This window comes from Canis lupus, chromosome 14 (genome assembly GCF_011100685.1).
Source record: "Canis lupus familiaris isolate Mischka breed German Shepherd chromosome 14, alternate assembly UU_Cfam_GSD_1.0, whole genome shotgun sequence".
NCBI lineage: Eukaryota > Metazoa > Chordata > Mammalia > Carnivora > Canidae > Canis > Canis lupus.
The window spans coordinates 43,006,091-43,027,034 of NC_049235.1; the positions used below are offsets into that span (position 1 = coordinate 43,006,091).

Below are 20,944 nucleotides of genomic sequence, written 5' to 3' on the forward strand. Positions count from 1 at the left end.
GGCAAATGGAGCAGGTGAGATCGTGGACTGAAAGCTGGGGCTTTTCTATAGGGTATGCAGTCTCTCATCCCCTTCAGGGCGGGTGAATCAAGAACGAACATAGGAATTTTACTTTGGAACAGAGGGCTTCAGATTTATGTAATTAAGAAAAAAAAATGTGTTTCGGCTTTTCGGATTTCACACTGAGGGTAATGACCGTGTGTCTTTGTTTTCTCCTTTCCCTCGTCTGTGGGCACGTAGCACGTGTGGAGCGAGAGCGAGGACTGCCTGCCTTTCTTGCAGCTAGCACAGGATTACATCTCCTCCTGCGGCAAGAAGACGCTCCACGAAGTCTTGGAAAAAGTCTTCAAGTCGTTCAGACCTGTAGGTGCCTGCTTGGCTTCCAAAGCCACCTTGTTTTCTACAGTGATTGTGCTTGGAATAACAGGGATGGTGGGGAAAGTGGGCAAAACCTGGGATGACTAATTGTTTTTCTCTTGTCTGCTTTGTGGCTTAAAGATAGCAGCGAAGGGAAGGAGGGTGAGGGCGGAGAGGGAGGGGGAAACGGGATGTGACACAGCTGTTTGTTGCAGGAATGATGGTTATTTCTAGCATCACTTGAGTTGAGAATCTCTGATAGGGTGGGAAGCAGACAGAGCCCTGATGAGACTCCTGAGCATTCCTGTTCTTGTCCAGTGGACTTAGGGCCAGAATGCTTGGAAGTGCTATGGAGGTTCTCTTCTATGGGGCCTGTATTTGGGGATCTGCCAAAGGGCTGTTCTACAGGATGTGCCTCCATGGCTCTGGGTATGGAGAAGGATGAAACGATCCCGGGGTTCTGTTCTCTTTTTATAAACTATCTTATGTAGGGAGCTTGCTTTCCGTACCACCTCCCCACCCGCCACTCTGCCCCAACCCAGGATTTAGGAATCTGTATATCCTCGCCTAGCAGTTTGTTTTCATTCTGGCTGAAAAACATGTAAGGCGAATTCTCACCCCTATTCTGAAGATTACCTATTTCCCTTTATCTTTAGTGGGAGATAGAGTCACATTACTGGTGTTGTGACACTTCCCCTGAGTTCAGTTCCCCTGCCTACCATAAATACTCTACACCTTCAATGATATTTGCTCTAGGATTTTTTTCCCCCAATTTTTAAAAATAGTGTCTACTTCTCTGCTCTGATTTTCAAGCTTGCCTTTCAATTCTCTGAACATAGTAGGCATGATTGCATGGTTGTGTAAGAGTGTATGTCTGACATTCCAGTATTTCAAGGTTTGCAAGTCTTTTTTGTCGTCTTTTGTTTCAATCGTGTCTCACTCTTGGTATCTTGTTTCTTTGCGTGTTGGATTATCTCTGTGTGCTGGTTATGGTGTTGAAAATGTGTATATAGGAGTAAATTGAGGCCTGAGATGATGGTACCTTCCTCCAGGGAGGGTTTTGATCTGCTGCTGCTGGGGCTGGGAGCCCTATCAATCTGAGACCACCTTCAAACAATTTGAGTAAGACTTGTGGTTCTTAGAACTCTCCAGGTGATGAAAAGCCAGGCTTCTTGTCTGGTTTCTTTTAGTTTATCCTTGTCCTGAGAGCTGTCTTAGTCCATTCGGGCTCCTGTAACAAAATATCAGAGACTGGGAAGCTTATAAACAGCAGACATTTATTTCTCACAGGTGCAGAGGCTGAGAAGTCCAAGATCAAAGTGCCAGTAGATTCAGCGTCTGGCGAGGGCCCACTTCATAGACAGACAGCTGTCTTTTCACTGTAACCTCACGTGGTGGAAGGAGAGGGAGGTATCTCAAGGGCCTGTTTTATAAGGGCTCTAATCCCATTCATGACCTAATCCCCTCCCAAAGACCCCACCTCCTAATAATGTCTCCTCGTCCCCCCCAAGCGTTAGAATTTCAGCATATGACTTTTGCAGGGACACAAACGTTCAGAAAATAACAGGTCTTTGGATCTCAGCTCAAAGTGGATAGTTTGGGTGTGTAGGTGGCTCAGTTGGTAAAGTGTCTGCCTTCAGCTCGAGTCGTGATTTGGGGTGCTGGTATCGAGCCCCACATTGGACTTGCTGTTCAACTGGGAGCTTGCTTCTCACTCTCCTTCCTGCTCATGCTCCCACTATCTTTCTGTCTCTCTCTCTCTCTCAAATAAATAAATAAAATCTTAAAAAAAAAAAACCAAAAAGGGTAGGGATGATTTATCCCAGTCTGCTTGTTTGGAAGACTCTGGGTTTGACTTTTCAGTGCCTCTGTAGCTCTTAGAGTAGGCCAGGAATGCAGTAAAGTTTCTAGCTGTTTCTTTCTAGGTCAACAGATGCCCTCAGGACAAAAGCAGCTTTTTATGTTTACCTCTCTAGGTTCTAATTCTTCAATATATTTAAGAAAGCATTTTTCAAATTTAATCCAGCTTTTTTAGTTCTCTGAGGAAGAGTTGATCCCAATCATTCAATCCACCATTACAAGAAATAGAATTTCAGTGGCTTTTCTCACTCTCTCTGATTCGTATCATTTGTCCAGCCAATTCCTATTTTATTTCTTCATTTTCCAAGCCTGGTTGGCTCATTCACAGTAGACTCATGACTGGAAAGTACTGATCTATTCCTCATTCATTCTGTATATATTTACTAAGTACCCAGCTACTGTATTCCTAAGACTCGATTCAAACAGATGAAAATCTTGTCCTTATATTCTGGTAGCAGTGGGAGAACAAGATAAATAAGTCCAGCGCATAATGTATTAGGAGTAAGTGCCAAGCAGAAAAAATAGGTAAGTCAGGGAAAGGAAGTAAGAAGTGTCAGAAGTACCAGAATTTTTTTATTGGGGGAGCAGTAGAGGCTTTGCTAAGAAGTTCACATTGAGTACAACTTAAAGCATGAATCGTGAGGAAATCTAGGGGAGAGCTTTCCAGGTAGAGGCTGGGGAAAAGGTGAAGTGTGGGGAGAAGGACATCGGTGTTTTGGGAAGGAGGAGGTGTGGTGTGGCCAAAGTAGAAGGGTGGTAGGGAGGAGCAAGAGAGGAGCCTGGGGGATTTCAGGGGTTTGCAGGTCACAGAAGGATCTGGGTTTTACTCTGGTGTGACAGGGAGCTATTGGAAGAGTTTGAGCACGAGAGGGATCTGACTTCACGTTTTAAACCCCTCCTCCCCGTGACCAGGTGAGAATAGGCCTCAAAAGGGGTGGGTGGGAGCACGGGGACCAGTGTGGAGGCTGTTGGGTCGTTCAGGTGAGGGGATGAGGGTTGGAGCAGGGTCATCACAGTGAAGGCAGCATGGAGGGGGTAGATTCTAGAGATGGCCTTGAAAGTAGACCAACTAGAGTTGCTGGTGGACCAGAAGTCGGGAGGGAGAAAAAGAGAGAAGGCAGGGGTGAACTAGGTTCCTTGGCCACGCAATGAGGGGAATGGCGCTGTCATTTACAGAGATGGGGAGGCTGCAGAAGGAGCGGCTGGGGGATCATCTTACCAGGAGCTCAGTTTGGGGCATGTTAGTGTTAGAAATGCCATTAGACATCCAAGCAGAGATATCAAAGTAGGCAAAATTTTTTAAGACATTCAACCACCAATACCCCCCACCCCCAGCACCTGAGTGGCTCAGTTGGTTAAGCAGCTGGCTCTTGGTTTCGGCTCAGGTCACCATCTTGCAGTTAGGGGATCCAGCCCAGCTTTGTGCTCAGCAGTCTTTGTGCTTTGAGCTTTGTGCTCAGCAGGGAGCCTGCTTCAGATTCTCTCTCCTTATTCCTCCTGCTCACGCTATCTCAAATAAATAAATAAAATCTTAAAAAAAAATACACCCTGAGGCCCCCCACCCCCGCCCCACCACATCTTAGCCAGAAAAAAAATCTATTAGCACACGATACTCGACTTTGCAGCTGGTGTCCTCGCAGGGGTTCCATTCATGAGCCTGCCACCTGCTTTTCTTACTGCGCCTGTTCTCCTGGATTGCAAGCAAAATACCTGCAGAATTGGCCTCCCTGGAGAAGGCGAGCTCTCACCAGAACTCATTTTGCTGTTTCTCTTTACCAAGAAGACCTGGCCATAGTTTGGCAACCAGGCAGCCACATGTAAATGGAAAGAAAAACACACGCTCCAAAGAAATCCAGATGCACAGCTGAAAGCAAGTGGATTGTTTGAACATTTTCCTTCAGATTCCTTTTTTTTTTTTTTTAAGATTTTATTTATTCACGAGAGACACACAGAGAGGCAGAGACACAGGCAGAGGGAGAAGCAGGCTCCCTCTGGGGAGCCGGATGCAGGACTCGATCCCATAACCCCGGGATCACGCCCTGGGCCAAAGACAGACGCTCAACCACTGAGCCACCCAGGTGCCCCTTCTTTCAGATTCTGCTGCTGCTGTGCCAGAGACACACAGGCTCAATCTGATGTTTTCGTTGGATTTCGAGGGTTCCTTTCTAAAGCAGAATCTTACATCCAAGGTGGGGCCCTGCTCCCAGTACAGCAGCCCATTGCTCTTGACATTTTTATGTACCAGGCACACTCTGGCGGGGCCTCTTCTGCCCCTCAGGTAGAGTTGGGTGGGAAGCACCTTCTCAGAGTCAGGGAAGGTGAAGTGCAAGTAGGGCTTTGGGTTTCCCTCAGCCAGGACAGGTCCCAGGTTGGATGATTCAGGGAGTGTTAGAGACCACAATGAGGGGCTGCTGGATGTCCCTGGGAAACTTTCACCCTCTTCCCCTCCACTCAACAGTGTGGTTCTTCCCATGACTGCTCTCTTTTGGTTTTATGTAAGGGAGCTTTGTGTTTAGAAATAAAATACAGCGAGGTGCCTGGGTGGCTCAGTCAGTTAAGCACCTGACACTTGGTTTCTGCTCAAGTCATGATCCCCAGAGTCCTGGGATGGAGCCCCGCATCGGGCTCCCTGCTCTGTGAGGAGTCTGCTTCTCCCTCTCCCTCTCCGTTTATTTAAATCAAATAAATAAATAAAATCTTAAAAAAAAAAAAGGAAAGAAGACCCAGCAAAAGGGCTTGTTGCTGTGGGGGTTGAAAGTGTCTGATGAGAGCACTTGGGTGGCTCAGTAGGTTAACTACCTGCCTTTGACTCAGGTCATGATCCTGGGGTCTCGGGTTAGAGCCGGCATCAAGCTCCCTGCTCAGTGGGGAGTCGGCTTCTCCCTCTCCCCCTGCGCCTCACTCCTGCTGTGCACGTGTGTGCACACTCTCGCCCTCCCTCCCTCTCTCTCTCTCTCTCTCTCTGGTGCAGGCGCATTTTCTCTCTCTCAATAAATAAATAATCTTAAAAAAAAAAAAAACAAAACAAAGAGTCTGTCAAAGTAACACATACCCAAATGCTACAGGGTTATCAAGCAGGTAAACTTGAGTACATCACCTCCCCGGACACTTGTGGTAGGCTGATCAACCCGTGTAGCTGCTTTTCGTTTATAGTTGGGAAAACCATGGGGAGGGGGGTCTTTCCACTTTCATCTTAGAACAGCCTCACCCGTGGCTTTGCATCCTTGTTTCCCCTTGGCCAGCCCATCACCAGCCCCTGCCCTGTGCAGGCTCTCCAGAAGGATCAGCACCTGTCTGTTGACCTGCTGCTGCTGCCGCCTTTTGGGGCTTGAGCCAAGCAGAGTCCATGAACTTTGCTGAAACTTGTACGCTCCTGTGTGCACGGTCCAGAGGGACGGGGTCATCTTCTGGGCTCCTTAGCCATCCTGCCCGAAAGGCTGGGATGCCACTTTAGTGCTCGGTCTTTCTGCCAACTTGGCCCACACTGTGCTCTTCCCCCTTCTCCTCTCTTGTGTGCCTTCCTCCCACCAATACAAGCAGTGTCACGGTCAAAGCCCTCCTGGACACATGAAGAAAGCTGTTGGATTTGAAAAGCAGGAAACCTTTGGTTTTGTTTTATTCCTTTTCCCCATCTCACGACTCCTCTTTTTTCTCTATTTCTTTGTCACGTTTTCAACAGAATATATTGACTGTTTGCTATTTGCCAAAGCACTACTTTGGAGAGTGAGGGGCAGGATACAGTGCCCAGCTCTTGCCCTCAAGGAGCTGACTTTCTGGTAGGCGAGACAGCCACAAAAACATACACGTTCCAAGGTGGAGCACTTATTTCGGTCCAGACACTCTCCTAGATACTGTGCAGAATAAGCAAAGGAGTCCCATTCCCTGCTGTGCTCACTCGACTTTGGGGAAATACTTCCTGAGAGGACGTTAGTGACCACGTAGTACAGGGTGTTGTTTGTGGTCTCTTTACCTAGTTATGTGGACTCAGGAGACTACATGTTGAGGAACCCAAGCTTTGTGGGCAAGCCGCTCTGACACTTGCTGGCTGCGTGTCCTTAGCCAAGTCACTTACCCTCTCTGTTTCTCAGTTCCTTCATTTGTAAAATTAGGAAACCAGTGTTGATAGATACCGTAGAGATCTATGAAGATTAAATGATGCAATTCTTGTCAGGTACTTAGTACAGCACATTACACAGGATAAGCACTGAATAAATGCTGGCAGTGATCTGGACGGGACCAGGACACGAGGCAAAATGCTGTTGGGAAGTGAGTAGGACTTAGTGAAACCTTTTGTAGGATTCTTAGATTTTTGTTGGAGAGAGAAAACTATTGCTAAGTGATTTCAACACATGCTTGAGCAAAAGCATCCAGCTGAGAGAAGGGATTTTTTTCAGAGGTATAGTTGGGGTATTATAGGCAAAAGTTTATCAACATTGGTTTTGGCAAAACAATAAGCATCCATTCAGTGCTTGATCCATGCACCTCACTGGTTAGATGCTGGTCCTGCAGGGAGGACAAACTGAAGCTCCCGTCCCCTGGAAGGGCATATGACCAAAGAGTCTCTGCGTGACAGGGTTGTGGCCGATACTTCTTCTTTTCTGTATTTTCTAGATTTTCAGTGATGTCACAGAAAAAACTCTCCATGGTACTTTTTTCCCCAAACCTATTGTCTACAGTGTGTAAGAAGGGCTAGAAATAGGGGGATCCCTGGGTGGCTCAGCGGTTTAGTGCCTGCCTTCGGCCCAGGACGTGATCCTGCAGTCCCGGGATCGAGTCCCACATCAGGCTCCCTGCATGGAGCCTGCTTCTCCCTCTGCCTGTGTCTCTGCCTCTCTGTCTGTGTCTCATGAATAAATAAATAAAATCTTAAAAAAAAAAAAAAAAAAAGATGGGCAAGTGGGCTCACCAAGGAACGAAGAGCCAGGCCACAGCTTCCTGAGAACTTGAGACCTGAAGACATGGCAGGATCCAGACGAGCTCAGAGGGGAGGAGACCTGAGGCCAAGAAGGTCTAGAAGGGCACATCAGGGCCCCGTGTCTCAGATTCCTCAGAGATGCCCCCTGGGTGGGGGTGGGTGGCTCAACCCTGCCCTGGCCTGTCTGGCTCCCAAGCCGTTGCAGCCTCTAGCAGGTCACTTGACCTCAGGGTCCCCATCTTTAAAATGGGGGTCATACCCGTTTTGCTGTCTTGTGGATTCCTGTGGAGCTTCAAAATCAGATTAGGAGCACAAAGAACTCCTGACAAAGAACTGTCAAAGCCCATCCACACTGCTGAGGTTCATCTCAGGTTCTGATTCATTGGGTGAATACGTGACTCTGCGTGCAGTGGGGCAGCTTGCCTCCCAGAGGGACACATATTCAGCTCCTACTCCAGGGGTCTCCTAGCGTGGGCCTCGTTCCTACCGGAACGTCCTATCCAAATGGTACAGGTAATGCCAAGTGGCAGCGCCAAGCAGGCTGTCATTGGCATCTGTGAACAGGCAGGTTTATCTCTGCTGTGCAACCAGCAACAGCCTCAGAGACACCCACCAAGAGCCTTGAAAAATGTGAATTGGAGAATCATTGGAGTCTTAACATTTTTCTTGTTTAAGTGGCCCTTGGTTGACAGTGGCTGGTCATCGCATGATTGAGCTAGATAAAAAAAATAGTAGTTATGGATCTAAATAATGGTGATGACGCCACTTATTTTTTGCCTCTGAGTCTTCATATCTTTTATTTATTGACAACTGACAGGCTTCCCCTGGTTAAAAAACACTTCACTAGCGAAGAGCGAGCTTACCATTTCCACTTTAGCTGCAAAATCAAACCTTATCGGTGCCCTTTCAGTTTCTCTCAAAGCTTTATTTTATTTCATTTTATCCTGGACTATTACTCCTCCTCCTCATACTAGCACTGTGGATATTCAGGTCATGAGGCATCTGTTGTTATGACAACTTTGTGTGCTGTTCGGTTGATGTTGCTTTGATGGCCCTACCTGGAGTTAGAACCCGTGGTTCCCCCCTGTTTTCTTGCTCTCCTTGGCCTTCATCCCCTCCCTGGAGTTGCTGTTCCAATGCAGAGACACCTCTACCAGAAAAATTCCCCTAGTTCTAGCTGGCTGGCCTGAGCAAAATTATTATTTTCAGTTTACCACTGAAGGCTGAGGAGCCAGAGATTAAACCCCACAGGAAAGCCCATCATGACCCAGAAAAAGGCGAATTCTTGCATCTACTCTTACCACCTGGTTGAGAACCTGGAGGAAGAATCCACCTGTGGGAAGCTGCCCCAGTGGGTCAGAAAGTCTGATAAGAGAAGATTATGCAATCATGTGGGTTTTAGGAAGACATTGAATGTTGATATGTTTATCATAGCTTTTGTTTGCTGCTCATGTATGAAATTTCAAACATGTACTTTTTAGGAAATATAACTGCTCCTGAAAGTAAGAGAGTACTTACTAGTCTTGCCCATTTGGGTCTTATATCCATCTGGCCACCTACCCCTTTTTCTCCTAGTATCAAGAAGACAGACCAACCAGGATCTCGTTGTAGGTTTCCTGGTACCACTTAGCATCATTGATCATTAAGATAAATAGTCGCAAATTCCCCAACGTTTAGGGTAATACTCAGAGGGTGGGTTTTGGATCAGTAGTGTCCCCATCACCTGGGAGCTTGTTAGAAACACAGAACTTCAGGTCACACCTGAGACCAGCTGAATCATAATCCACATTGTAAGTAGACCTCTGGGTGAATCACATAAGTAGTAAAGTGCTCCGAGGAGTCCTCTGGTAGGACCTTCCAGGGACCTCTGAAGCCACAAGCCACAAGACACTTCCTGAAAGCACCTTAGCTAATCAGCTGTGCTCTCCAAGGCAGAGACCTCTTCTCCCTGTCTTCCATAGACACATTCTAGCCCTCTGCACTGAGCGAAGGCCACCTTTGGAGACAGCAGATGTGAAATGCCAGCTACACGTGTCCTCAACTCATTTCTGCCACTTTCTAATAGACCTGGAGTGAGTCCCTGAAGATCATTGATATTCTCCTGGGTCTAAAGAACTTTTATTCTCGAGGGTTGGCATTTCTACCTTTCAAGTATGGCCCTGTTTGGGTTCGTGGGCTGCAAAAGGTTTTATGTGATCACAGGTTGCCCAAAGGCAGCTTCATGCACAGCAAACCCCTGGAAATGCCAACACCATTGTTCAGAGGTAGCATAAAGATTTTTCTCCAGTCAATGGAAAACATTGTACTGAACAGAATTAATGATTATAACTATTAGAAGTAATTTAAATGTACCAGATAGGATTTTTTGGCCTGTCTCCTTTTCTTATGCATACAGTAAAAGCAAGGACCCCAGGATTCTTTATATATATATATATATATATATATTCACGATAGAGAGAGAGAGAGAGGCAGAGACACAGGAGGAGGGAGAAGCAGGCTCCATGCCGGGAGCCCGACGCGGGACTTGATCCCGGGACTCCAGGATCGCGCCCTGGGCCAAAGGCAGGACGCCAAACCACTGAGCCACCCAGGGATTCCCCGGACCCCAGGATTCTCACCAGTCTGTTTGTATTCCTGCCTCTGACATATCGTCTTGACTGTTAAAAATTTGGATCCATGGGACGCCTGGGTGGCTCAGCGCATGATCCTGGAGTCCCCGGATCAAGTCCCACATCGGGCTCCCTGCATGGGGCCTGCTTCTCCCTCTGCCTGTGTCTCTGCCCACCCCCCCCCCCTCTCTGGCTCTCATGAATAAGTAAATAAATAATAAAAAGATTACAAGGATTTTAAAAAATTGGATCTAGGGGTACCTGTGTGGCTCAGTAGGTTAAGGGTCCAATTCTTGATCTCAGCTCAGGTCTTGATCTCAGGGTTGTGAGGGTGTGGAGCCTACTTTAAAACAAAATGGATCCAGAAGTTAAATGTCGACTTAACTTGCCATAGATGGGAATAGAGACAGAAGTGAGAATGCTGGATTGCTGCATGTCTATGTGGTACTTTTTGCAATCCCAGGCAAATTATAGTTCTAGTGATTTTTTTGTTCTCCTCTGTGCTTTTTCCAATTGTACATACTCATGAATGTAGACATTAATATTGCACAATGATCTTTTTTAAAGTATATACCTTATATAAGATAAGTTATACTACTCAGTAGAAAACATTGACGCCTCCAGCTATAGGAACAGCATTGACAACTAGAAGGGAATCTTCTGGGTACCTGGTGGTTAGGTTGTAGTCTGTGATCTGATGGCCTGGGTTTGAATTCTGGCTCTGACATTTACTGAGTAACTCTGTGTGACCTACTCAGCCTCTCGAGGTCTTATCTGTAATAAAGGGATAATACCTACCCCCATAGGGCTATTAGGAGGACTAATGGAATTAATAGTACATGTAAGGCTGCCTAACTCCATGCCTAGCAGATAGTAATGTAACCAATATTAACAATCATTATTAAATCTGCAGCACTATCAGATTGGTTTGTTGAAGGGCGTGCTGACTGTGAGTCTGAGAATCAAGTGAGGAGGCTAATAGAATTGAGTTTCTTCTCTTCCTGCTTGTTGTAGTACTGATCTGCAGTGAGCTGGTCCAAAAGCAAGCACAGCTGAAGGGAGAGGGAGAAACAGGGGCTGGAGGCAGTCTACCGATGCAGCCGTAACTCCCCGTGAATAACTGAACTTCTGTGCTTTAAAATGAGAAGCTAAGACAATATAACCTAACTAATTTACATGAGGCTCTATAGTTTACAGACCATCGCCACATTCACTTTCTCATTTAATCTCTGTAGTCTCTCTAGACATAGAGCAGGTGTCATGGTCCCCACTTTACAGAGAAGGACACTGAGGCTCAGCAAAGGTGACGGCTTGGCATAGGTCCCCAACTAGAGCCCTGGCTTCTGGATGCCTGATCCAGTACCTTTTTCACACAGCCTCTCAGTTATCTGCAGGCCCTGCACTAAGGCGCCTTGGAAGTCAGGAAGGCCATTGAGAATTGCTTCTGTTCTTTCTTCCTCCTGTAAGGGTAGGGAGTGGGCAGTTCTAGAAGTGGCATCGAAGTATTTCCCACCAAAGGGAAAGGCCTCTTATGTGCTGATGCTCTAGACCTAAAAGTATGTGCTTTGGATTCACACCAGAGGTAAGGTAGAGAGCTAGGAAGAGGAGAGAGGGGGAGAGATGTGGTAATGGTTTCATGCTTGGCTCACTGGAACCTCTTCTACAAACCAGCCTAAGGAGAGGAGAGGAGGATATTGAGGGGTACATATGGTTTGAGTCCATGTGAATTACTCAAGTGTATTATGAAAAAATATAATCAGTGACACAAGTCCTTAGGACAAGATGGCAAATGTGTAGGTGCATGCCTCAACTGCACCCTCTTTACCCATATCCGCCATGGCTGATCGACCATTCTCTTTCCCACTGAGCTTTGGAATCCCCAACCCAGGGCTTCAGGCAGCTGCTACCTGTCAGATTTGTTAAGTGAGAGAGAACCCATTGGCCGTTCCTCTTTTAAGGGGTATCCCCCTTCAGTGCAGTGAGGAGTCCCATTTATTATTGTTGAATTAATGCATCTTCTGTGGGCATTTAGGTGATTCTCGGGTTCTCAGTAGGGGCAAAAACATTTCTGTTTCATCAACGATTTAAATATCATCACCCATTCAACGCTTTGACCTTGCTGTGTCACCAAGCAGCTCTTCAAATAAAAATGGAGCATCAGAACACTCACCATCGGTGTTCATTGTAGCCATCTTTTCTCTCTCTTTATTTTTTTACGCATTTTATTTATTTATTCGATAGCGAGAGTGCACAAGCAGGGGGAACGGGAGAGGGAGAAGCAGGTTCCCCACTGAGCAGGGAGCCCGGCGTGGGGCTCAATCCCACAACCCTAGGATCATGACCTGAGCCAAAGGCAGACACTTAACCAACTGAGCCACCCAGGCTCCCTTTTCTCTCTCCTTAGAGGCAAAATTTACATTTTGCTCGTTTCACTGCGATGTGAGAGGGCGACAGCAGCAGGAGAAAGGGGCTTCTCACTTCCCCCAGCATCCTTGCGATTGCCCCACACTGTGCAGGCTGGCGGAGATGCGCCCCTCCTGCTCCACTCCTCCAAGGCAACTGTGGCTCTTTGAGACAGCTGCAGCCCTCCAGGCTCTATGGTGAAAGAGTGTGTCTGCAGCTGGCCACGACCGCCTTGCTAGGCCACATGGATAGATAATATGACCGAGGGCCTGGTAGATGATCTTGAGCTGAGTTCGACCGTAGGGCTGTGTGAGACCTGCAAGAGTCAGGGTTCGAGAACTTCAGGGGAGAGGCATTATTTCCATGGGGATGTATTTCCTCATTTAAGCATTTGGACAAGGGAGGAGGGGAAGAAGGGCCAGGGGTCGCCCGGCACAAGGGAGGCAATGCAAAGTAAGCAGGATGGTCTATCTTATTACAATGGCTTAATGCAGTTAGTTTGGATCATAGGGCCGTTCAGCCAAGTTGCCTGAGAGTGACCAACCAAGAGGGCCACCGTGTGAGAATGTCAGGGCCACGTGTAGACTGTAAATCTCATGGAGGAGCTGTGGGGTGGAAGCACTGTGATCATGGGCAGGGCCCAGGAGTACCCAAGGCCACAGCTTTCTGCCAGCACCAGGGCTTTTCATTCATGTAAATCAGGCCCGGCAGACAGCACTCGGTTTCCAAGCAAAGACCAATCGGTGCTTTAAGGAAATGTTTACCATGTATTTATTGTGAATTTCCCTGATGATAATCATAGAGCATTTGGAAAATACAAAAAGAAAGGAAAAAATTTACCCATCACCACACTAAGACAGTACTCTTAAAATTTGGATGTATTTGATGGAAGTCTTTTTTTCTATGCACTTGTATATAAATTTTAAGAAATCTGTTATCGTGGTAAAGATGCAGTTTTTAACCATGCTCTCTTTACAGGTATGAGCATGTTTTTATATCGTTACTAAAAATACTATCTTAAGTAGGTATATAAGATCCCATCTAACAGATGCACTGTAATTTAACCAAAAAATTAAACATTTCAGTGGTTTTCACATTTTTCTATGTGTGTTATAAATACTAGCAGCACATGGTTTTAGGGAAGAAAATCTAGAGGGTAGATTTTTGATGTATTGATGGAACAGTCAGCATTGTTCATTGTACTACTGCTGACATCCCAGATGTGTGTGTGTGTGTGTGTGTGTGTGCATGTGCACGTGTGCACGTGTGCGCGCCCACAGATACTATATTATTGTACATTGGTGATGTGTGGTTCCATGTTTTGATACTTAAAAGTAGAGAGTCTCCAGGCTCCTCAAAAAAACCTGACCCTTTGGGCACTGATCCATTGAACGATTGACATTTCATCCAATATGTTTATAAAAATAGTTGTAGGGATGGTTGACTCCAGTGGGAAATCCATAGCTGCTGTGCTAAGTCCTGCTGCTGAATTTAGGGACGCCTGGGTAGCTCAGCGGTTGAGCATCTTCCTTGGGCTCAGGATGTGATCCTCAGGATTTCCTGCATGGAGCATGCTTCTGCCTCTGCCTATGTCTTTGCCTCTCTCTGTGTCTCTCATGGATAAATAAATTAAAAATCTTAAAACAAACAAACAAACAAAAAAACAAAAAACAAAAAAAGTGCTGCTGAATTTGAATCAGATGACTTTGGTCACCTTCCTGCCCGTGGGCCTTTTGGCACTCATGGCTGGTTCTCTTCTCTCTCCTCCAGTTACTGGGGCTTCCGGATGCAGATGATGATGCATTTGAAGAGTACAGTGCAGACGTGGAAGAGGAGGAGCCAGAGGCGGACCACCCCCAAATGGGGGTCAGTCAGCAGTAACCTTGCAAGGGCTCCCGTCTGAGAAGGAGAGTGAACCCCTTGGTACCTGAGGTGGGGTCGCGTGCTCCTGGGTTAGCATTTTGCATTAGCACTTCGAAACAGGACATCTGACTCCCAGCATCCAAATTAGAACTAAGTACCTTTTTATTGACCACAAAATATCTGGGATGAGCTTTGCTCAGAAGTGACCTGAATTTTACTCCCGTTTCAGTGGGTTTCTATGGGGTTGTCTCGGTAGCCTTTGCCATTTTGAATTTAGAGTCCCATTTTGTGGCTGACTGTTCTCTCTTGAGCTTGTGTCGGAGAACTACCATTCGCTGACTCGAATGTAGAGAACTCTGAATGTATTAAGGATATGTTTTGAGTCCTCACAGGTGACATTGTGGAGGGAAAGCATGACAGAGAAGAAATGCAGTCTGCACTTTTTACGTACTTTTTAAGTGTCCGTAAGTGAAGGAATTTGCTTATGAAGCATGGGTTTTAATATCTAGTCATTAAACTGCACAAGTGCAAATACAAGGGCAGGAAAGGATAATCACTTAGCTTTGGATGAAGAGGGGAAGAGAGGCAGAGAAGCCTTTGTCGAAGTGTCCTGCCGTTACTGAGTTACCTGGATAGATAGCAACTGGTTCATGGTTAGTAGAAACATTACTTGCATGTTCGGTTATTTTAAAACATGCTAATTCCAAAGCCACTTTTACAATCCAAGAGTGGAAAATATAAATGGGGTGACATAAATTATTGATTTCTTTAAAATGTTTATAAACCGTCCCACATATGAAATGAAACATTTACGTTCTCTCTTTATAACCAGATGGCAACTTGTTAAATCATGAAAACATTCAGAATCCAAGTGCCACTTAAACTTTGAAGCCATAGATAAATTTAATGGGGAAATAAACCAGGATAAAATTTTTTAAGAATATGATGGAATCCTTCTTTACTTTCTTAATTTGTCTTTTGTTCCTAAAAAAAAAAAAAAAAAAAAAAAAAAGAAGTGGTCAAGAAAAGGATCCCCCACTGTATAATTTATTGAAAGAATTGTCGTCAAGTGCTTCGAGGGATCTAACTGTGGTGAATTTTTAAAGCGATATGAAAGTAGAAATTTTTCAGCCGTGGGTTAGCTTGGTTCAAAGGGGGAAGTTTCAGTGATCCAAAAAAACTAAGACAACTCACAGAAACAGCTACTTAATAATTGGAAACACTGCTGTCATCACTTAGCCAACAAATACTTCTAGGGGAAATCCTTTGTAATGCTAACATGAAATTATTTAAAGTGTTCATTTTCTTGGACCCTTCTGGATCTCTCAGAGCAGAATGCCTCCTTCATAACCCTTGACTAAATGTAGCATCTGGGGTGGGAATGTTTTTAATGTGCATACACACGTTAGGTTATCATAGTTTGGGACTTAAAAAAAAAACAGCAGCAGCAGAGAGCACAGTGTTTCTGGGAGTCTTGTGTATCTTCTAGGCATATCAGTATTAACCTGATTATCTCACCATTCTCTGTCTAATTGATTGGTGCCATGAAGAGCTCGGCTGCTTGCGGTGAAACAGCGTCCTGCAGTTTTAAGTCATGGGCTAACACAATACGGTGGTTTCCATCCATGCTTCAGTACCACGTTTTTCTTTTCTTGGAACAACCCAGGTGAATTTCAAGCAAAAATGACTTTGCTTCCCAGTAGCCCATTCCCACAGCAGACCTCGGTGTCCCATCCAGTGGGGTGAGCACCCGGCCCAGGGTGCTTGAGCGCAGGTTCAAGGTGAGCTGTGTTCTGTAGCTGGCACTCAAGTTTGGTAACCTCTGCTTTAACACAATAGGCCGAAAGAATGACCTCCTGCCACTGAAATGAAGAAGCTTGACTAGCTTGCTCCGTTTGAAGGTAACCTGGAATTTTATACATAGAGGCTGAAAAGCTAGATTTACGTGTGTTTGCAAATGGAACGGATGTTGGTATAAAACGTGTTTTATGAAAAAAGTGTGTAGGCTTTGACCAAATGCATTTGGGCGTATTATCATGTTCACGTTCTGCTCGTAAAACCTGAACTGAGATCCACTCAGCCTTTCGGTGGGCGGAGGAGAGATCTCGTCTGTGTTCTGTCCCAGGGGTGAGGATCACGGTACTGTATGTTACTCATTTTCATGGCAAAAATCCCAGAAGGCATTAGCGAATGGAGCCGTTTCCTCTAAAACTTCCTTTTTATTCTGATCGGGCGCCTCCCCGCCAGCACCTGCTGCCACACGGGCCCGTGCACACGCTCACGCCCACCTGGCCCGTGTTCCGTGCGGGGTCATGTGTGCGGTCAGAGCCGCCTGGTGCCGAGCTCTCCGGGTCGGCAGCGTTGTTATGCAAGCGGTGCCCTGGCTTGACAGGTCCCTGACTTTCACAGACACATAAACCCTTACGAAGAAGGCCGGGTGGCGCCGTGGGAGGAGTTAGGAGAGAGACCTGGGTTCTAGGCCTGGCTCTGCCGGGGACCGTGTGACCCTGGGCAAGTCCCCTAACTCGCCTGAAACAACAGGTGTCAGCCCTTCTTGCTTTAACCACTGTCATTCCACAGTTGCCCTGTGATGTGTGTGTGTACGCAGAGCAACTCGAGCAAAGTTTCGTCAAGGAAACTTTATTTAGGGAAATAAGAACTAGATTTGGAATCTTGCCGAGATGCTGTCCTGAGGACGCTGGCCACAGGGCTGCCTTAGAATATGTTTCTGTTCATCCGTGAGTGTCCAGACCCCCTGGAGCCTGAGGGGCTGATGGCTTCCCATTCCTTAGACGAGGACAAGGTCAGGCGTCAGATACAGAAACGTGCCCCAGATGTGCAGGCTGTGTCTGCAGAAGGCAGGGCTTTTCCCTGGGCCCTGGCAGACTGTGGCTTTGGAAGTAGAGTAAGTTTTAACATAACCAGGAGGGGAGAATTTGCATGCAGAGCTGGGAGAAAGGGAAAGAGCAGTACTTGGACTTTTTTGCCATGTCATCCAGTAGAGAGGAAGAAAAGTGAGAGAGAAAGAGAGATTGTGTGTGCGTGAGCGTGTGAGCGTGTGCGCGTTGGGGGGATTGACGGCCTGTTGATCACTGTGGGCCAGCTGTGAAGTCCTGCCTGTGATAACCTTACGAAATCTTGAGATCCAGGCTTTGAGTGAATCAGAGACGTTTTTCCTACGGTGGCCTAGTCACTGTCTCTGCCTGACAGTCATCCTGAGCACACTTTGCACCCTTCAGGGAACCGGAGGATGAGTTAGGGAGCCGGGGTGGGAGGTGAGACCCCACACGATGCCTGCCCCCACCCAGGTTCAGTTACGCCCACATCTCCCAGACTCATAGCAGCACATAGGACTTTGGTTTGTTTGTTTGTTTGTTTTTAAATATGACTCGAATATGCAAAGTCTCTTATTTAGGAATTCTCCTTGTGTCCGGTGCCAGAATTAGCTTTCCAGGGTCCTTAAGTGAAAAATCTCTCTCCTCTCGTAGCTACCGTCATTTTTCATGGACAAATGGAAACCTTTTCTCTAGCACAACTACATCTCTAGATATTGTGTCTGTCTCATAAGAGCACAAAGTGTATGGACCTAGGGGAGCTGCGCTTCCAGAGCATCGTCGGAACTTATGTTTTAGAAACCTACCTTGCATATTAAAATTCACAAGTTGGGAAATTGGTATGAACAAATCTGATTTCCCACGGTTCGAGAGGCACATTAGGAATAGGCAGGACTTAATCTGGGGTGGGAGGAAAGGAATAAGGGAGAAGGGGAGAGTTAGGGTCTAATTCTTTTAAAAAAAGAGAAAAAAAAGCTAGAAGACAGGTATCACGTAAGGTACAGGAGAACTGTTTTCGTGGCTATCCCACTAGGAGGTGGCTTTGCTCACAGGGACTGCCTGCATGTTGAGAGGCAAGACCCATGTCGGGGATGACTTTGTGGCTTTACGGATACCCCGCAGCCAAGGAGACAGCATGTGTCCTGCAAATCTGGTGGAGGTTTCCTCGGTAAACCAGCTGCCAGCCAGAGAAGCCCGTCTTCCCAAAGTGCTAACACACCTGTGGGCTCCAGTCACCTTGGGCAGCCCGTGAGCCAGATGTGACCCACATGTGCTTGCTCTCAGCGTGGAGGAGGCCGTGGGTCAGGAATGCCCCCCCCCCCCCGCCCCAGGCCTGGAGAGCAGAGCCCACCTACCCCACGGTGCTTCAGGTTGTAGAAAGAACACAATTAAAACGGCAGCGGATCGCAGATCCCTCTTCCCTATAGCGAGTGTTAACCCCAAAGAGGTGCCACTGCCTATTACTCAGTCTTCAGATTACCAGAGAAGCCTAACGTTTTTTTTTGTTTTTTGTTTTTTGTTTTTTAATGAAACACTAATCCTCTTCCACAAAGATCCAGTTAGTTCTCTCGGTTTGGGGACACCAGGTATGACATGATAGGCTGAAGTCCTTTGGATTTTACACAGAATACCGAAAACTTGCCAGGATGCCAGTAGCCTCTGGTGTTCATGGCAACGTGGTGTCCATGGTAAAATAGCTATACTCACATTCCCCTGGGATTAAGTTGTTAAATAATATGTTGTCTCTGATATTTTTATTTAAATTTGTATTACCAAAATAGAGGGCCCATGAGCATCACCTGTTAGAAACCTCGTTTAAAGCACCGTGTGGCTGGATAGACCCGGGCAGTTGAAAGCGTGCGCCAAGCCACATAAAAATAAACAATTTACTGAGAACTGTATTCCAGTTATTCAGTATCGAGAAAGCAGATAGTCTGTTCTCTGTCAAACTGCCTTTCCCTGTTGTTTTCTTTTGTTTTCGTTTCTGAAGGGTCGTTTTTTTACTCTGAGTACCTTCTGATAGCCAGGCGGGTAAAGACACAGCAGTACTGTGTACACACGTCACCTCTTCAGAGGAGAAGGCAAATGATCAATTCTAGGGAAAATCGGAAACGATCCGTGAGCCAGTCTTCATCTGTGTGTGAGAGCAGAGCTTAGCCATCTACGGGAGAAACAAAATCAAGGAACGGTTTTGGGGTTCTTTTTCCTTAGGCAAAAATGTTTCATGCAGGGTGTGTATGTTTTCTTTGCCTTTATATTTCCTTTCCTAGAAATCTCTTGTAAATGACAAAACTGTGAAATGGGTTGCCAAAAAATTGTTGCCCTTTGTTTTAGATGCCACAAGCAGTGTAAATCCCAAACGGAACCCTGTCCAATCTGCTCCTTCCTCCCTCCCCAGAGAGTGAGGATCTCATCCACCAATGTAATTACCATACGCTTGCTATTAAAGAGCCTTCCAAACTATGGTGATGTTTGCCTCTTTTTTCCCCACCCTCCACAGTGTTTGGTCGAGAGGTCACCTCACGCGACGCAAACGAGGGACAGAGAATGAGGACCACCAGCCAGCATTGTGGTTGCCACAATGGGGCCGGGGAGTGGGGGGATGTTTGCAGGAACCACTGACATGATTCAAATGTTAGCAGTGGATGTGTTTTGAGGCTTTAATATATCTGTTCCGGTGTGGCTGGTGGGTAGTGATTTTCCAGTCTTCCTTGAAACTAGTACTTGAAGTGTGTATACGAGGACCCTATTTTTTTCTATCATAGCGAAGTACCACGTGTACTTTGTGACACCAGTTAGAAACCTGAGGTCACTCTGTGACAACATGATGCTGTTTCCCCACGGCTCTCCTCCCAGTGATTGTTATTCAGTAAACAGTGGCATCCAAGGAGTAAATCAGAAGTCGGTGGTAAGTCCCATTATTTGATTAAGAGCAGTGGAGGTTGCCTTAACAGACACAGCAGAGAGGCGTACGTGTGCGTGTTAGATAACTTCACTGCTGGTTCTCTGGGACACGGCTGTTGTCAAGACACTGCTCCTGGGCCGTGGGCTGTGTGCAAGCATTCCGAGCCTCGCTCAGGCTTCAGCACGGTGGTGGCAGGATCTTCCCCAGACAAAGCCTTTCTTCTGGGGGAGTTTCTTTGTCACTGTTATTTGATCTCTTGCGCAGATCACCTTTTTAAAATGTAGCCTGGCTCCTTTATCTAAGTGCAGGGGCTCGTGTTAGAAAGACCCACGTTTTCCCCTTTGCGGTGAATCATTCTGCAATCGGTTGGCTGGGAGAAGAGGTTCTAGGCCAGTCTCCTCCCTGACCAGCATATCTCCCCGTCCCCTACCTTTGTTCCCTCATCTGTAAAAATAAGAGTATGGACTCACTTCCAAGTTCCCTCCAGGCACTAGCCTTGTGGGAATGTATCTGGTGTTGGCTAGTGGGGCTAGGGAGGGCGGGAAGCAAAGTTTATAGGGAAAATGCTGTCTCGTGGAACCAGGGCTGGGCAGCCAACATTGGCAAAACGGTGTTTCTCTGATTTTGAGCCATCTTCCCTAGGATCCCTTTTAGAGATAAAAACCCCAGCCAAAATAGTGCGTGTGTGTTAGCCCAAATGCTGACATCCTAGAGTACTTTCTCCTGCCTTCCCTTTGTGATCAATGATACGGAAGAAGGAGCTACCATAAAATAGGAAGATTTGTGGTGTTTTGCTTGGGGATATAACAAGCAGTCTCATTTCTTTTAGAAACGAATCTCCTTTCCACAGGAAAGTCAGGTCAGGTGGGACACTTCATTGTTTTTTAATGTGCATTGTGGACGTCAATGGGTTGAAGTCAAACGGAGTAAACAAAACTAAATCCACTACGCAGTGCTTGGACTCTGCACCGGGACTGGAGCAAGCAGGCTTGTGCCTGTATGGGAGGGGGAGGGGGGTGAGTGGGGGAGGGGGAAGCTGGCACATAGTTTTGCCTGGTGCCCTGCTGAATTGGGGTGAGCGAACATTCCTTTCCCTTTGGCAGGCCTGGCCATCTGTTACTTTGGAAACTCAAGAAATGCATCCTGAAATAGCTGGCAGTGTGCTTTTCCTCTTAGATCCATAGTAGGAAAGTAACTT

The 20,944-nt window shown here is 46.6% G+C and overlaps 1 non-coding gene across 4 annotated transcripts in view; it reads left to right on the plus strand.

The window, feature by feature from the left end:
* The window catches only part of MTURN, a 28,891-nt gene extending 9,587 nt beyond the window's left edge, over positions 1 to 19,304 (plus strand). The window contains exons 2-5 of one of the 4 annotated variants that reach the window (XR_005369642.1): positions 241 to 363; positions 13,915 to 15,673; positions 15,847 to 15,908; positions 18,832 to 19,304. This is a non-coding gene — a transcript (maturin, neural progenitor differentiation regulator homolog). Of the gene's footprint in view, positions 1 to 240; positions 364 to 13,914 lie in introns of all 4 variants that reach the window. The other 3 variants (XR_005369641.1, XR_005369640.1, XR_005369639.1) reach the window with 3 other exon arrangements.
* Positions 19,305 to 20,944: the final 1,640 nt, after the last annotated feature.